The following is a 14,982-nucleotide window of genomic DNA, read 5'->3' as shown; positions in this document are numbered from 1 at the left end:
GAGAAACACTCCCTATTACCATAGACTGGGTGTGGTGGCTGTGGCCCTAGAACATGGGAATTAGAATGAGGAAGAATAAAAGTTTCAGGTCGTCCTTAACTATATAAGTTAGTGTAGCTGGTTTGTTAGTTAGCTCATGGCTAGCCTGAGCTACATGAGAACCTACCACACACAAAAAAATCACCACCTTCAGTCAGTATTTCTCTGCTCCTGGTGATTTATGACCACAACTATATTCAGGAAGAGCTGGAAAAACAAGACAGATCCATGACCCTGGGTATTCTTCAACATTTAATGAAGGAAACACTAAAGATTACATCTAAGGTCGTAATTTCTGTTAAGTATGTGCACAGTTCAGGAAAGGTGAGGGAGAAATGAGCTAATCCAGAGCAGTTTCAGGATACCTGAGCACAGAAGTTATAAAAAAAAAGTTATAAAAGTCCGACACTGATCAAAAGGACTTTGTTCTCGTCCTCTTCTTTCCTGTATCTCCCTCCACCCCAGCTCTGACTTCTCAGGGTCCCCACACTTTCATGGAGTTCCCAACTTAAAACTAACTCACCTTTCCTCTAGAAATTGCATTTTCTTTCTTCTCTTCCTCATCTCCCACTTGTTCCTGGAGTCACTAGATTCTGGCTTTCCTTTCTGCTCATTGACCAAACCGTGTTAGAAATGAACCATCAGCTGCTCCTCCTGTCCACTGATCAGTCGTTTGTGATGAGACTTCCCACACACATTACAAAAGCCTGCTGGTTCTCTTCCTCCTAACTGTTGGGAGGGAGTGGCTCCCTCACTTTTGCCTGGTCCTGCTTGCTGCTGTTTCCTGTGCTCTCTCCTTCATGTTTCCTTCCACATCCACCTGTGGGACTTCTCACATTACCCTGCCTGCTTCTCTTCCTCCTTAACTGTTGGGAGACATTGGCTCCCTCTGGTTTTGCCTGGTCCTGTTTGCTGCTGTTTCCTGTGCTCTTTCCTACCTGTTTCCTTCTACACCCAACACTCTTAAAACGGAAAATTGCATCCAGTTCCATCTGAATTCTTCTTTCTCCTCCAATTCCTCTTCCTTAGTGATATTGCATTTTTCCTGGGTTGTTGGAGGATGGGAGTGTTCCTTTTGTTTTTTAGTCTGGTTTTGTTATCTGCTACAAAGGTGTTCTAAAATGTGTACCTCTATCCTAAAACATGTGAGTATGCATCCAAGTAAATTTGTACATCTGAGATTTAGGTGAACATAAACAAAACTTAAATCTTCGTATCCCAACCCAAACCTGCTACTCATCTTCTTCCTCTTCAAATATCTTCATAACTTCTAACTTTATGAAATCAGAATGTTAAAGTCATACCTCACTCCTCTGTGTCTCCAATACTCAGCTATCAATATTGATCAAAATGGCACCTCCTTTTGGTCTGACTTCTCTCCTCTCCTGTGCGTCACTAGCATGATCCTTGGATCAAACCCCTAGTGCTGCTCAGATGGATTCTGAAGCTTCCTAATTTCTGCTTCCCTTCATTTTCACACCTCTGTAAGAGCACACTTGTCTAAGTTTTAATTTTATCACGTCCTGCTTCAGATTCATCAGGGGATCTCCATTTGCACATTGTAAAACTGGACACACTTCTCAACCTTCCCTATATGAATATCCATTTAGACTATACCTTTCCAGTTCCCTACTCAAGAGACTGGTCTGTTTCTACATCACCTCATCTGAGCTGCCTTTAAGAGTTCTTTGGCCACTAAAATACACAAAGGCAAATGTGTATGTGCTCCATGTTGGGCTTGGCTTACTGTCTCCATCTGTCTTGCAAGTTTGAAGTGGCCATGGGAGGCTGGGTCGTCTGTTACTGATGCAGACTCCATGAAAATGAGTAAGCTCACCTAGGACCATGGGAATGTCCCGATCGAAACCAGTCTCTGTGAAGCCACCAAGCAAGAACTAATTAAATCGTTCAATTAACCTACTAAGTTTCAAGTTGGCTAATGGTTCAGGCACAACTACTAAATAAAATAACATTTAGAGGGGATGCACGTGTAACATGGTATGCACTATTTTGTGATCTGAGTTCAGTTTTATCTGTCTCTACAGTTTCATGCTTAGTTTTCCATGTAGCACTGTACATGACAGTAATGTGCACCTATATTTGCCCATGTTTTCCATGCACACACATGTCTAGGACATTGCTGGCACACACAGGTCTAGGTGTCATCTGCTCCAAGCTTTTCTTAGCCCCCTGTGCTTACTCCTTACTTCTCACCTGCAGAGCATTTCCCATGCAATTTTTAAAGCACTGGTTCACTTAACTATTCTCTAATTTCCTGAGACAAGGACTGTAGATATTTCTGGACTCTTTGACATGCTGCTCAATATAGAGTAAATGGTTATTACTAAATATTGAATGAATAGAATAGAATATCGACATAAAATATACTGTTTATACTTTTCAATTTTTGATAAATTTGAAGGCCAATTTACAGAGAAATCGATTGTTTTCTAAATTAGCTTTCAGGTTTCACATGATCTGGAACAAAAATAAATGATTAGAAGGAGCTCCACCGGAGCACTGTCCCTGGAATATCTCTGTCCATATCTTCTCATTCCAAAATATAGATGTCTATGCATTTAAATACTGCTGATGAGGAAATACAGGTTTGTCCTCGTTACTGGAGCCTAACACAGAAGCCCCAGGATTTTACTCTGTGACGCCAACAAGCCCACACTTACTTCTCTAGTGAGAATGAATGAGTTTTACACAAGAGTTATTCTGAAACAGAGAAAAATCCCCAATGTCATTTATTGTAACATGAATCTTAAAAGATCTTATTAATTAAAAAAAACCCTGGAGCCAAATATTTGGGTGAAAATTGAAAGATCAGAGAAACAGAACAAGCCAACCATGTTCTTACCTTTATGATATCCTCAGCCTCATAAGAGAAACTTTCATTTACTTACACCTTGTATATCTTTTTGTGCCATGCCATCTTCCTTCCTTCCTAATGCTGGGATTAAAGGCATGTGTCATCATGCCTGGCTCTGTTCACAGTGTGGTCTTCAACTCACAGAGATCTGTATGGATCTACCTCTAGAGTGCTAGGATTAAAGGCGAGTGCTACCACTGCCTGACCTCTATGTTTAATATAGTGGCTGGCTTTGTCCTCTGATCCCTAGACAAGCTTTATTGGGGTACACAATATATCACCACAATCTATTTCTCCAGAGTGTCTGTCTCAGGTTTCTGGGTCACTGTCTGTCTAATGGGTCCCTTTCCTTCTCTGTGTCTACTTGTCACACTATCATTCTTACGGATCAGAGCAATGGAGAACAAGATTGTCAACAGCAGGATATAGATTGTGAATGATGTGAGGTGGACCTTGGAGAATCTATGACAACTTTCAGGACTCATTATCTTCTTTAGAAGAGCTGAAAGACAAACGAAATTCATGTCTTCAGCTCTGTTCCTATTTCCTCTTCTTGCTCCTAATTCTTCTCTTTTTGTGCTTGATAAACACTAATAACGTGATATTTGAAATAATAGGAAATAATCATGTTAGATATAGAAACATTACAATATATAAAAAATCCCTCATTCCTAATGTTAAGAATACTCATTGTCCTCAGGGAACCCCACAGATGAAGAGGCAGAAAGAGTGTAAGCACCTGAGGGGATGGGGACACCAGGAGATCAAAGCCCTCTGAATCAACTGAGTCAGGCACAGAGAAGTCACAGAGACTGAAGCAGCAAGCACAGGGCCAGCACAGGTCTACACCAGGTCCTATGCTTGGCTATTATAGCTTTCAGCTTAGTGTTAGTATGGCACTCCTGAGTGTGAGAACGGGTGGGTCTTTGACTCTTCTTCCTGCTCTTGGGGCTCTTTTCCTCCTGTTGGGTTGCATTGCCCAGCTTCAATGTGATGATTTTTGTGTTATCTGATTATAGTTTATTTTGTCATATTTGCTTGTTATCTCTTAGATGTCTGTTCTTTTCTAATGAGACAGAAAGGGAATGGATCTGGAGTACAGGGTTAGTGGTGAGGAACTGGGAGGAGTAGAAAGAGGAGAAACTATAATCAGGATATATTGTATGAGAAAAGAATCTACTTTCAATGAAAGAAAAAAATGTCAAAAATATTTATGATAAAATAAATAAATAAGAAAGATTGTTGTTGGCCATCCAGCTCAAGTGGGTGCAAGCCACCCAAAGGGCAGCCTGGGTCCTCAAGACCCGGTCTGGTAGGAAGATAACCACTGGCCCACTCAGGCCCTAATGGCACCAGGCAGGTGGGTCCCATTAAGATGAGCAAGGATGTGGTGGAGAAATGAGAGTGAAAGAGAAGCAGAGTGTCTCAAGTGCTGTGGAAGAAGTGAAATGGAGGAGTAGGCTAAGGTGAGAAGCCTTCTTGCTACCTGGGCCATGGTGATTTCCTGGACGGGCTGCTGCTTAGAGCCATTTCTGGGTTATAGACCTAACATGGCCGGAGTCTGTATGGCCATCTATGGCCTATGTTGCCACCAAAGTCCACAAGGATGCTTATTGTCTGGAACTGCCACCAGTGGCCATGTAGGGATTCAAGATCCATGTAGCCACTAGAGTCACACCAATCTTGGTGGCTAGTGTTGCCACCTGGGGCCAAGGTGTTGACCAGGCCTGGGCTGCTTCTGAGAGCCATGTCTGGGTCCGTGGCCCTATAGCAGCCATGGTCTGAGTCATTGTCTGTGGCGTCTGTTGCAACTGAGGACCATGTGATTTTGTGGAGTCTGATCGGCCACCTGGTACCATGTTGGTGCCCAGGGCCATGCTGCATCCAGAACCACACAGGTCTAAGTGGCACATACTGGTATATTGTGCCATGGTGACATCAGGGCCAGGGCTGCATGTCTGGGTTCATGGCCCTACTGTAGCCAAGGTCTGTGTTGATATCCGTGGTTCTTTTTTTTTTTTTTTTTTTTTTTTTTCCGTGGTTCTTTTTTCCATGAGAGCCATGTGGATCCCTGGGGTCTGAACCCCCACCTGGAGCTGTGTTGGTGTCTAAGGGCTGCGCTACTGCTGAGGCCATGCAGATGTGGGTGGCCTGTGCCACCACCCAGGACCATGGTGACATCCAGATCCCAGGGTGCTGCAGAAGACCATGTCCTTCTGGGTTTATGGTCCTACTGCAACCAGGGTCTATGTTGAAGACTGTGGCCCATGTGACCACCAGGGGTAACACAGAAGCCTTGGATCTGGGATGCAACCTGTGGCCTTGTTGGGGTCTGGAGGCCATACTTCATGCAAGGCCATACAATTCTAAGTGGCAAAAACTGCTGTCTGGTGCCATGGTGACATCAATGAGGTTGGGCCACGCCTGGGTCTGTGACCCTACTACAGCCACAGTCTGTGTTGATGTCTGTAGCTCCTGTTGCCACAAGGGCAATGCAGATTCCTGGGGTCTGGGCTGCCAGCTGAAGCGATGTTTGTGTCTGAGGGCCATGCTGCCACCAGGGCCATGCCAGACTGGTCGCCTGCATTGTCAGGTGTGGGCATGGTGACATCCAGGCCTGGGCTGCTACCAAGGACCTTGTCTGGATCCATGGTCCCACTGCAGCCGAAGTCTGTGTCCCCAACAAAGGTTACACAGAAGCCTGGTGTAAGACCATAATAATCTGTGGTCTTATTGATGTCTGGGGGCCATGTCACCACCAGAGCCATCCTGATCTGAGTGGCCTGTGCTCCCATCCAGCCAGGATGTTGTCCAAAAGACCAAGCTGCTGCCAAGGGCCATGTCTGGGTCCCTGGTCCTGCTGCAACTGGGGTCTGTATTGATATCTGTGGCCTAGGGAGCCATGAGAACCATGTATGATGGAATCAGAGGGCCATGATGAGTCAGCCCTGCCCTTTGCTGGCCTTAGATAGCTGGCCCTGCCCTGCACTGGATGCTGCAGCAAGAGAGCTGGCCCCAGCCCTCATGGGAGAGCTGGCCCCCTACACTTGGGAGAGATAGCCTCACCCCTCACTGTAAATGGAAGTGGAGCTTTCTGTCCTGTAGGATCAATTATACCAGGCAATCACTTTCCAAATTACCACTCAGAGGCTTATATTAATTACAAATACTTGGCCAATGTCTCAGGTTCGTTACTAGCTAGCTCTTGCATTTAAATTAACCCGTATTTCTTATCTATACTTTGCCACATGGCTTACGGCTTGTTACCTCATTTTCTACAAGTCTTGCTTCCTTGGCAGCTGGCTAGTGTCTTCCCAGACTCTGCCCTCCTTCTCCCTGTATCTCTGTTTGGCTTTCCTACCCAGACTTATTCTTCCTGACTACAGGCCAAACCAGCTTTTATCATCAACCAATGAGATCAACACATATTCATAGCATACAGGATATCCCACAGCACCTCACTATGGGTTTGGAAGAGTTGACCCTGATGGGATGGGGAAAGGGGAACTGGCCCCACTCCTCACCTGAGGCAGGTGGCCCCAGTGGCCTGGAATGGCCCCACCTCAAGTACCACTCAGCTGGGTCTGGGATTGGCTCACCCTAACATCTACTCCATCTAGTACCTGCTGGAGCTTGTGAAGGTACTGGTCCTGTGGAACAATAACTGCAGGATCTCCATGACACGGGGCACCCTCGGGATATCCAAGGGGAGTTTGGGTGAGGATCCAGTGATGAGAGCATACCTGAAACCAGAGGCCTTGACCAGACCAGTGACTCATTGCAATGAACATTTGCAAGTAAAGCTGATTGGACAAAAGGGGACACTGTGTGACACATTGAGGCTCCCAGTGCCACCAGGTTAAATGAAGAGATGTTGGGGAGGCAGGAAAGATGAAGGAGAGAAGAATTTTTTGTTTTGTTTTGTTTTTGTTTGGTTCTTTGGTGGTTTTTGTTACTTTTTTTTCTTTTTGTTTGTTTGCTTGCTTGGTTTGAATTGGTTTGATTTGATTTTTTTAAATTTTCATTGGGGGTCTGCTGTACAGGGGAGCAGAAGATATGGAGGGACTAGGAGGTAAGCAGAACTGGTGTACATGATGTGAAATTCCTGAAGATTCAATAAAGAAATTATGTTAAATATAAAAAGGAATAATAGTTGTCAGTATTTCGATATGAATCTTTCCAAGTTAAAGCTTTTACATTTTCCACAGTTGGAACATCATAAATACTGATTTCTGACCATCACTTTATTTTAATTTTTCCTCATGAATTTTTTCTTTAATGATTTTTTTTATTTTGATATTTAGAGAAGGTCTTTGTACGTACCCCAGGCAGACCTTGAATGCATTATGTAGTCCAAGCTGGCCTCAATCTCACAGAAAACCCTGTCTCAGCCTCCTGAGTTTTGTGACTACACGCTTGTGCCAGCACATCAGGATGAACATTATTCTATATCATCATGTCTTCTTTATCATTTTCATTATGATTGTATAGTATTTTATTATATACATTTAAAGACTTCCAGCTTGCCTCAAACTTCAAATATGCAATAATATAGAAGTCACATTTTATACTACAGTCACTACGTTTTCAGTCACCACCTCTAAAAGAGTTACAATACTTCCCAACCATGGGTGAGGTCCTGGGTTCTGTCCCCATCACAAAAGGGAGAGAGTGAAAGAAACTACTTAACCCCTAGATGCCAACAGACTATAACATGTCACCAAATAGAGAGGGGAAATCAGTATGCCATGGTTTAACTTTGAAACAATTCGTTACACATATTTATGTGTGTTTATATGTAGAAAAGATACAATAACATGGGTGGTGGGATTTTCTCTAGATGGTAAAAGACAGCACCTTCTCTTCTCCATTGTAAAATCCCACAACTTTTCACATATGTCTACAGGCAACACACTTGGTTGAGACTCCTGTGACCCAGAGGCATGGCCAGAGGCTAATATCATCTTTGTCCTTTACATCATCACTCACTAGGAGCAGCAGAAAATGGTTTCTTACCTGGAGGAAAGTCTGCATCCATGTCTGAGGAATCAAATTCATTTATGAGGTACTTGTTAATATAAATGTTTTCTGAAAACGTGTTGAGAAGAAATCTTCCCCTGCCCTCAGAAGATGTGTGCCATCTCTTCCTTAAAATAGGTCCTAAGAACACGGCCCACAGACCAGCTCAGCAGCACTCAAGGGCTCACAGAGACTCAAGCTGCTATCATAGCACCTTCATGGGTCTGCACTAGGCCCTCAACATACAAGCTGGGGTTGTTTGGCTCAGGGTTGTTGTGGGACTCCTAACAGAGCGCATCGGGAGTCTCTGTCTCTTCTACCTGCTCTTAGGACACCTCTCCTTCTAGTAGGTTGCCTCATCGAGCCCTGATGTGAGGATTTGTACTAGTCTTATTGTATCTGTTATGCTGAGTTCAACTGATATCCCTGATAGGCTTGCTCTTCTCTGAGAGAAAACAGAGGAGCAATGGATCTGGGGGAGAGGGAGGTAGCAGGAGACCTGGGAGGAGTGGAGGGAGGGGGAGCTATGGTCAGGATATATTATATGAGAAAAGAATAAATTTTAATAAAAGAACAGAAATACACAATATGAAAAAAATTCCCTAAACAAGAAACAGCAAATTGTCTTTCTATCAGCTAGGCGATGAGAAGCACTTCACAGAGAGCTGCCCTGAGTGTGCAGCACGAGGTCCAGTTCCCTGCCACACATTTCCTTCAGACACAGTGCCTGGAAAATTGGACTGTGACCTAATAAAGACTAAATAAACAGGATTTTTTTCTTTGTCTGCAATTCCTGTTGAACCAATTGTAATAAATAATGAATGGAGGTCCTGATGAAGTAAACCATGGTTGAACTAATTGTAATAAACCATGAATGGAGGTCCTGATAAAGTGAACCATGCTATTTCTAGATGCTGCACTCCCCAGACTGTGTACTGTGAAGCAGAATATAAGTTTAGAGGTGGAGGGTAACATTGTAAAGGATGTAAATCATGGGTAATTCCATCTGATGTACAGAAGCACCTGAGTGAGTGAAAACCAGTGAGACATCTCTAGAAACCAGGGCACCCTACCATCTTTTGTGTATCTAATAATACTACTTGTGTAAAGGGTATCAGTTGAAGCCTAGTGCTTTCAGGAAATAAAACAGCATGCTTTGGGTTTGGAGAGATGGCTCAGAGATTAAGAGCACTAACTGTTCTTTCAGAGGTTCTGAGTTCAATCCCAGCAAACTCATGGTGGCTCACAACCATCTGTAATGAGATCTAGTGCCCTCTTCTGGCGTGCAGGCATAACACTGTATCCATAATAAATAAATAAATAAATAAATAAATAAATAAATAAATAAATAAATAAATAAATAAATACTGCACAAATAAATAAATAAACAAATACTGCACAAATAAACAAATAAATACTGCATAAATAAATAAATCTTTTTTAAAATTGCATGTTTTGATGCAAAATCAACAAGTTTACTGGAAGGAACAGAAAAGAGGAACTAGGCCATTAGAGAAGTCTGCCCTGAGACCCGAGCTCTCTGCTCTCTGTACAAGCATAAAGTTCCACATGCAAATATAGTTTTGGGAAAAACAAGACCACAAGAGCAAACACTGGGTCACTGTAGGGCCACATCATTTTGAACTGATTTCACAGGCAAGTTCTGAGACCACATTCTAGAGGAACATAGGGCCCTCACCATTGTGTGGGCTCCCATTTCCCTGGGGTTCCAGCCCACTATGGAGCCAACACTCTGCACAGGTGCTTCCTCACTATACACAGGTGCCCTCCTCACCCTTCTGAATACCCAGTTCCTCCATCAGGACCCTCTCCTCTCCTATTTGCAGTTTTGACTCCCCAGAGGAAGTAACCTAATGAGTTGGTACTCTCCTCACCATGCTGGAGCACAGACTCCCTACAAGTGATCATTCCACAGCATAGCTGCCCTCCTTACCTCTCAGGCTCTGGCGTCTCACACCAGACTGCTGCTTGGAGACTCTCTCCTGAATCCAGACACTTTCTCACCAGCATGCTGACATTCTCCTCACTACTTGGGCTCCAGTTCTGCTCTCAGGCCAGCCCTCAGCAGGGTCACCCAGACCCTGGACCAGACCATTGCTGCCCCACACCTGACCCTTCCACAGACACCTGCCTTGCCCTCCCAACACCATCCTTTATTTAGTAAGTTACTAAGTAACTGAGGCACTGCAAGGAAGGAAACAAATATGACAGAATATGAAGTTGTGTATGATTATTGAACCTATTGAGTATTTCCATAGTGATAAATATGCCTACACACCACTTCACTCCAATCACAGATGCTCAGGGGATTTACTCTCTCAGCAAAATATATTTTTAAAGTTATCATGCCTCACATACACTTCAATAAGTCATGCACAATACTCAAGTGGCTTGCAACAACAAATATTTTTCTTTTGTGTATGTCCTAAGTGTGTCCTAAGTCCTAAGTGACCTATGGGTCATTGTAATTCTGTTCAGTTTCTTACCACATTTATCATTTGGGAGTCAGGATCATAAAGAATAGCAACTTCTTGTAAGCAGAATGTGTAGTAGCCTCTTGTATTTAGAGAATCAGATTCATTCTCATTCTATGGGCAAGTGAAAGTCACCTGGATAAACCAGCCAATTGGAGTTGAAAGCATATTCTATATAAAGGAAGATGTGCTGTGGGATGTTCTGTATGACAAATGTGTTGCTGATTAGTTAATAAATAAAACACTGATTGGCCATTAGCTAGACAGGAAGTGTAGGCAGGACAAGGAGGAGAATAAAGCTGGGAAGTGGAAGGCTGAGTCAGAGAGACACTGCCAGCCACCATGATGAGAAACAGCATGTAAAGATACCGGTAAGCCACGAGCCATGTGGCAAGGTATAGATTAATAGAAATGGATTAATTTAAGCTGTAAGAACAGTTAGCAAGAAGCCTGCCACGGCCATACAGTTTGTAACCAATATAAGTCTCTGTGTTTACTTGGTCGGGTTTGAGCAGCTGTGGGACTGGCGGGTGAGAGAGGTTTGTCCTGACTGTGAGCCAGGCAGGAAAACTTTAGCTACAAATGGCGCCCAACGTGGTGGCAAGAGTTTCCACCTAAAAACTGAGAAAAAAGATTCTAAAACGGAGCTAAAAACAGCTTCCTAATTGTCTCTCTCAAATGAGCGGCAGCTGCCGGTTTGAGCTACTGGTGGGTTCCTAGAGTGTGCGCTCGACCTGCAGTATGGCAGGAACGAGGCCTCTGCAAGTGGCACATTAAGCTGCATGGTGGATTTAGCCTTTGCAGGTACAAAAAAAAAAAAAAAGGTTTCTGGACTACACGCTGCTTGGATAAAAGCATAGACCCACGATAGCTCCCAGAGCTGGTGGTAAATGTAGCCATGTTGGGAAGCTGAGGTGGGCAGAGCTAGCAGTCACAGCTGCTGCAGTTTAAAGCAATAGATTCACAATAAGACAGATTCAGATGTAATAGTTTACAATGTGTGTAAAAAATGTACGTAGGTTTGAAAGAGAAAGAAAAAGGAATATATACAGTTATATAAAGAAATAAATAGTTTTTAAAAATAAAGTCTTTAAAGAGACAGTAAAGGTAGTATAAAAAATAAGCCACGTAAAGATGAGTATTACACAGAGAATCTGGATTGTGTTGTCTTTGGGATTTTTAACTGCAGAAAAACATTTGATTGTAAAATATGTTGAGTTATGCCAAAATGTATATTTTAAAGATACCTTGACTTCAAAAATTGGATATAAGGATATGTTGCTTTGGAAAAGAGTCTCTTTTGTTTCCACAGAAAGCCAGAGGCTATGGATTTGTTCAAGATTAAGATACATCAGGTTTGACCAGCCAAGACCCCCTGAAAGGTCTCTGATGACACCATGGCCAAGATGATCTATCATCCAGAACAATTTGAAGGCAACTGGCTCAGACGATACACCCTCATGGACTATTCCATAATTTAAAATTTTCTTTGTATCCCCATAAGATACAGCGCCCCCCTCCAGCAGGAAGTAGTAAGAGAAGCTCCACCCAAATTCCCAAATTATATGTAATTTTACTTTGTTAAGGTTAAAACCTTCCTTTTTGAAAAAAAATGGGGGAAGTGCTGTGGGATGTTCTGTATGACAAATGTGTTGCTGATTAGTTAATAAATAAAACACTGATTGGCCATTGGCTAGACAGGAAGTGTAGGCAGGACAAGGAGGAGAATAAAGCTGGGAAGTGGAAGGCTGAGTCAGAGAGACACTGCCAGCCACCATGATGAGAAACAGCATGTAAAGATACCGGTAAGCCACGAGCCATGTGGCAAGGTATAGATTAATAGAAATGGATTAATTTAAGCTGTAAGAACAGTTAGCAAGAAGCCTGCCACGGCCATACAGTTTGTAACCAATATAAGTCTCTGTGTTTACTTGGTCGGGTTTGAGCAGCTGTGGGACTGGCGGGTGAGAGAGGTTTGTCCTGACTGTGAGCCAGGCAGGAAAACTTTAGCTACAAAGATGGGTCTAAGGCATTGAAATGGTCCTTTTACAGAGGAGTATGAAGGCACTGGGACCAGCATAGCATCTACACCTAATCCCTTTACTGTTTACTCAGGAGATGTATGTTATTGGGTTTCAAAATGGACCATTAGTCCCAACCGCAGAAAAGAGGTACTATTGCAACACAAGCATGAAATACTAAAACTTGTTGGAGAGATGGCTCAGTGGTTAAGAACACTGGCTACTCATCCAAAGGACCTGAGTTCAATTCCCAGTAACCATATTGTGGTTACGACCATCTATAATGGGATCTGATACAATCTTCTGGCATGAAGTCATACATGCAGACCGAATACTCATGTACATGAAATAAATAAAACACTCAAACTTGTGCTTCACTGATCTCTGATAGTGAAGTAAACTAGTGTCATATGGGTTAGTGTTGGGTGTCTGTCATGTACACCATGGGGTCTGTCATGAAGCAGTGTGGGAGTGCCTGGGACAGTGATGGTGCACATTCTCCTGTTCACCAACATCTGCATTCATATTATTTATATCTGACCTATCGAAGAAAGACTTGTCTAGACTTTTACCCATTTCATAGGAAGTTACCTCTCTAATTGTTTGGAATTCCTAGAGCTATTTGGAAGTCTGTTTTATCATGGTAAGCCATGAAGCTTTGTGCTGCTCAGTTCTTTCATAGTTCATGCTAACAAGATGAGTCATGGAGGGAACTCATCATTTCAGAAACACTGACCATGTGATAAAAGTTAAGTCTTTGAGCCATGAGATGCTCACCCTATCAGGGAAGTGGTGCTGAAATTTGAGTTCACTCTCTTATCAGCCAAACACTCAAACCTACATAATAAACTCTGATAAATCTCTGAACATCAGAGCTCAGATGAGTGCCCCTGGTTGGCCTGTTCTGTATACGGCCACTCATTAACATTCTGGGAAGAAGATGCATCCATGGGGTCCATGGAAGTTCCCTTTATGGGCCCTCCCCGACCTCACCTGATATGTTCCTCCCTTTAGTTCTGCTTTGTATCTTTCTACATAAAAAACTGTAACCCGGCCGGGCGGTGGTGGCGCACGCCTTTAATCCCAGCACTCGGGAGGCAGAGCCAGGCGGATCGCTGTGAGTTCGAGGCCAGCCTGGGCTACCAAGTGAGTTCCAGGAAAGGCGCAAAGCTACACAGAGAAACCCTGTCTCGAAAAACCAAAAAAAAAAAAAAAAACTGTAATCCTAGTAGAACAGAATCGTAAGGTCAGTGTGTCATCCTAGAAGCTCATAAATCTGCAGGTATCATGGGATGCTGGGACTCTGCAGACAGTTGACTTGAAGTAATGGCATCCTTGGGAACTCCTGAACTTGAAGCGTGAGTCTGAAATGAGGACAGTCTTGTGGAGGCATGGCCTGAACTTGTAGAATAATTTAATTAGTAAATGAAATGTTTTTGGCTATGGCTTACTAGAACAGCCATAAGAAATATTTTGAGGATGGCTGAGGAAATACAGGCAAGATCACACATTATCTGAGAAAAGAGTTGTTAAATTTTCTAAGAGTGATAGTGGTATTGTTTTGTTTTGCACTGACAATTTCAGATGATATATATTGAAGTATTGACTGAAGTGTTATGTATCAAACTAGCTATCAAGTGTCCTATCAAATAACATGTGCATATATACATACACACACATATATATAAAATTATCAAAATGTTAACAATCATTACTATAAATGGAAATTGTATGAGTATTGATGATACCATCCAGTCAACTTCTGTTTCAAAATATTCATGATAAGAAGTTGAAAAGGTTTCCAAAGTGTTAAGCAGCATGCAGGCTTCCATGGGACATGGGGAATCTCCTCAATGTCCATCCACAGGGCAAAGGCTGTCCCTAATGCAACAGGCACAAGGTGGGACACCAAGAATAACAGGTGGTACTAGTAGAAGGTTGGCTATCGTCTTCTTAAAGTTGCTCTTGAGGAAGGTCACCCAGTCCAGGATCAGTCACCATTAGAGGCCCACATCAGCCTCACGGCACCCACAGCACCTGACACACTAGCCATGGGGACCAAGTTCCTGAGTGGGTCCTGGTAGTGCAGGTATTCAGGGACACGAGAAAATGCTGATGGAAGGGCACAAACTGCCAGAGAAAATGTGAGTAAGCAGTTACAGTTTCAAGGTGTCAATGTTAACAATGTCACTCTGTCTGTCTGAATTTGCTTAAGAAGATCTAAATGGTCTAACACCACACACACGCAAAACAGACAACTATGTTAGGTAATAGAGGGTGTTGTTAACTTAATTGTGGTAGCCATTGCCCAATACATTTCCATATCAGGTCAAGACAGTGTAATGCAAATATACATGATTTATTTGTCAATTATACATCAATAAATCCAAAGACAGAGGAACGAAGAGAGAGATGGGTAGAGGGACCACACCATACAATTCTATAATCAAATAAGACTTTAGGAATCTAAGAATGGACAGAGAAGCTGGAGTGCTTCTACATATGCACAAAGAGATCCTGTAGAGTCTCTGGT

Source organism: Peromyscus californicus, unplaced genomic scaffold (assembly GCF_007827085.1).
Source record: "Peromyscus californicus insignis strain IS unplaced genomic scaffold, ASM782708v3 Scaffold_6__1_contigs__length_162567912, whole genome shotgun sequence".
Classification (NCBI taxonomy): Eukaryota; Metazoa; Chordata; class Mammalia; order Rodentia; family Cricetidae; genus Peromyscus; species Peromyscus californicus.
The sequence above is the reverse complement of the archived record's forward strand: the minus strand, read 5'-3'. Positions refer to the sequence as shown.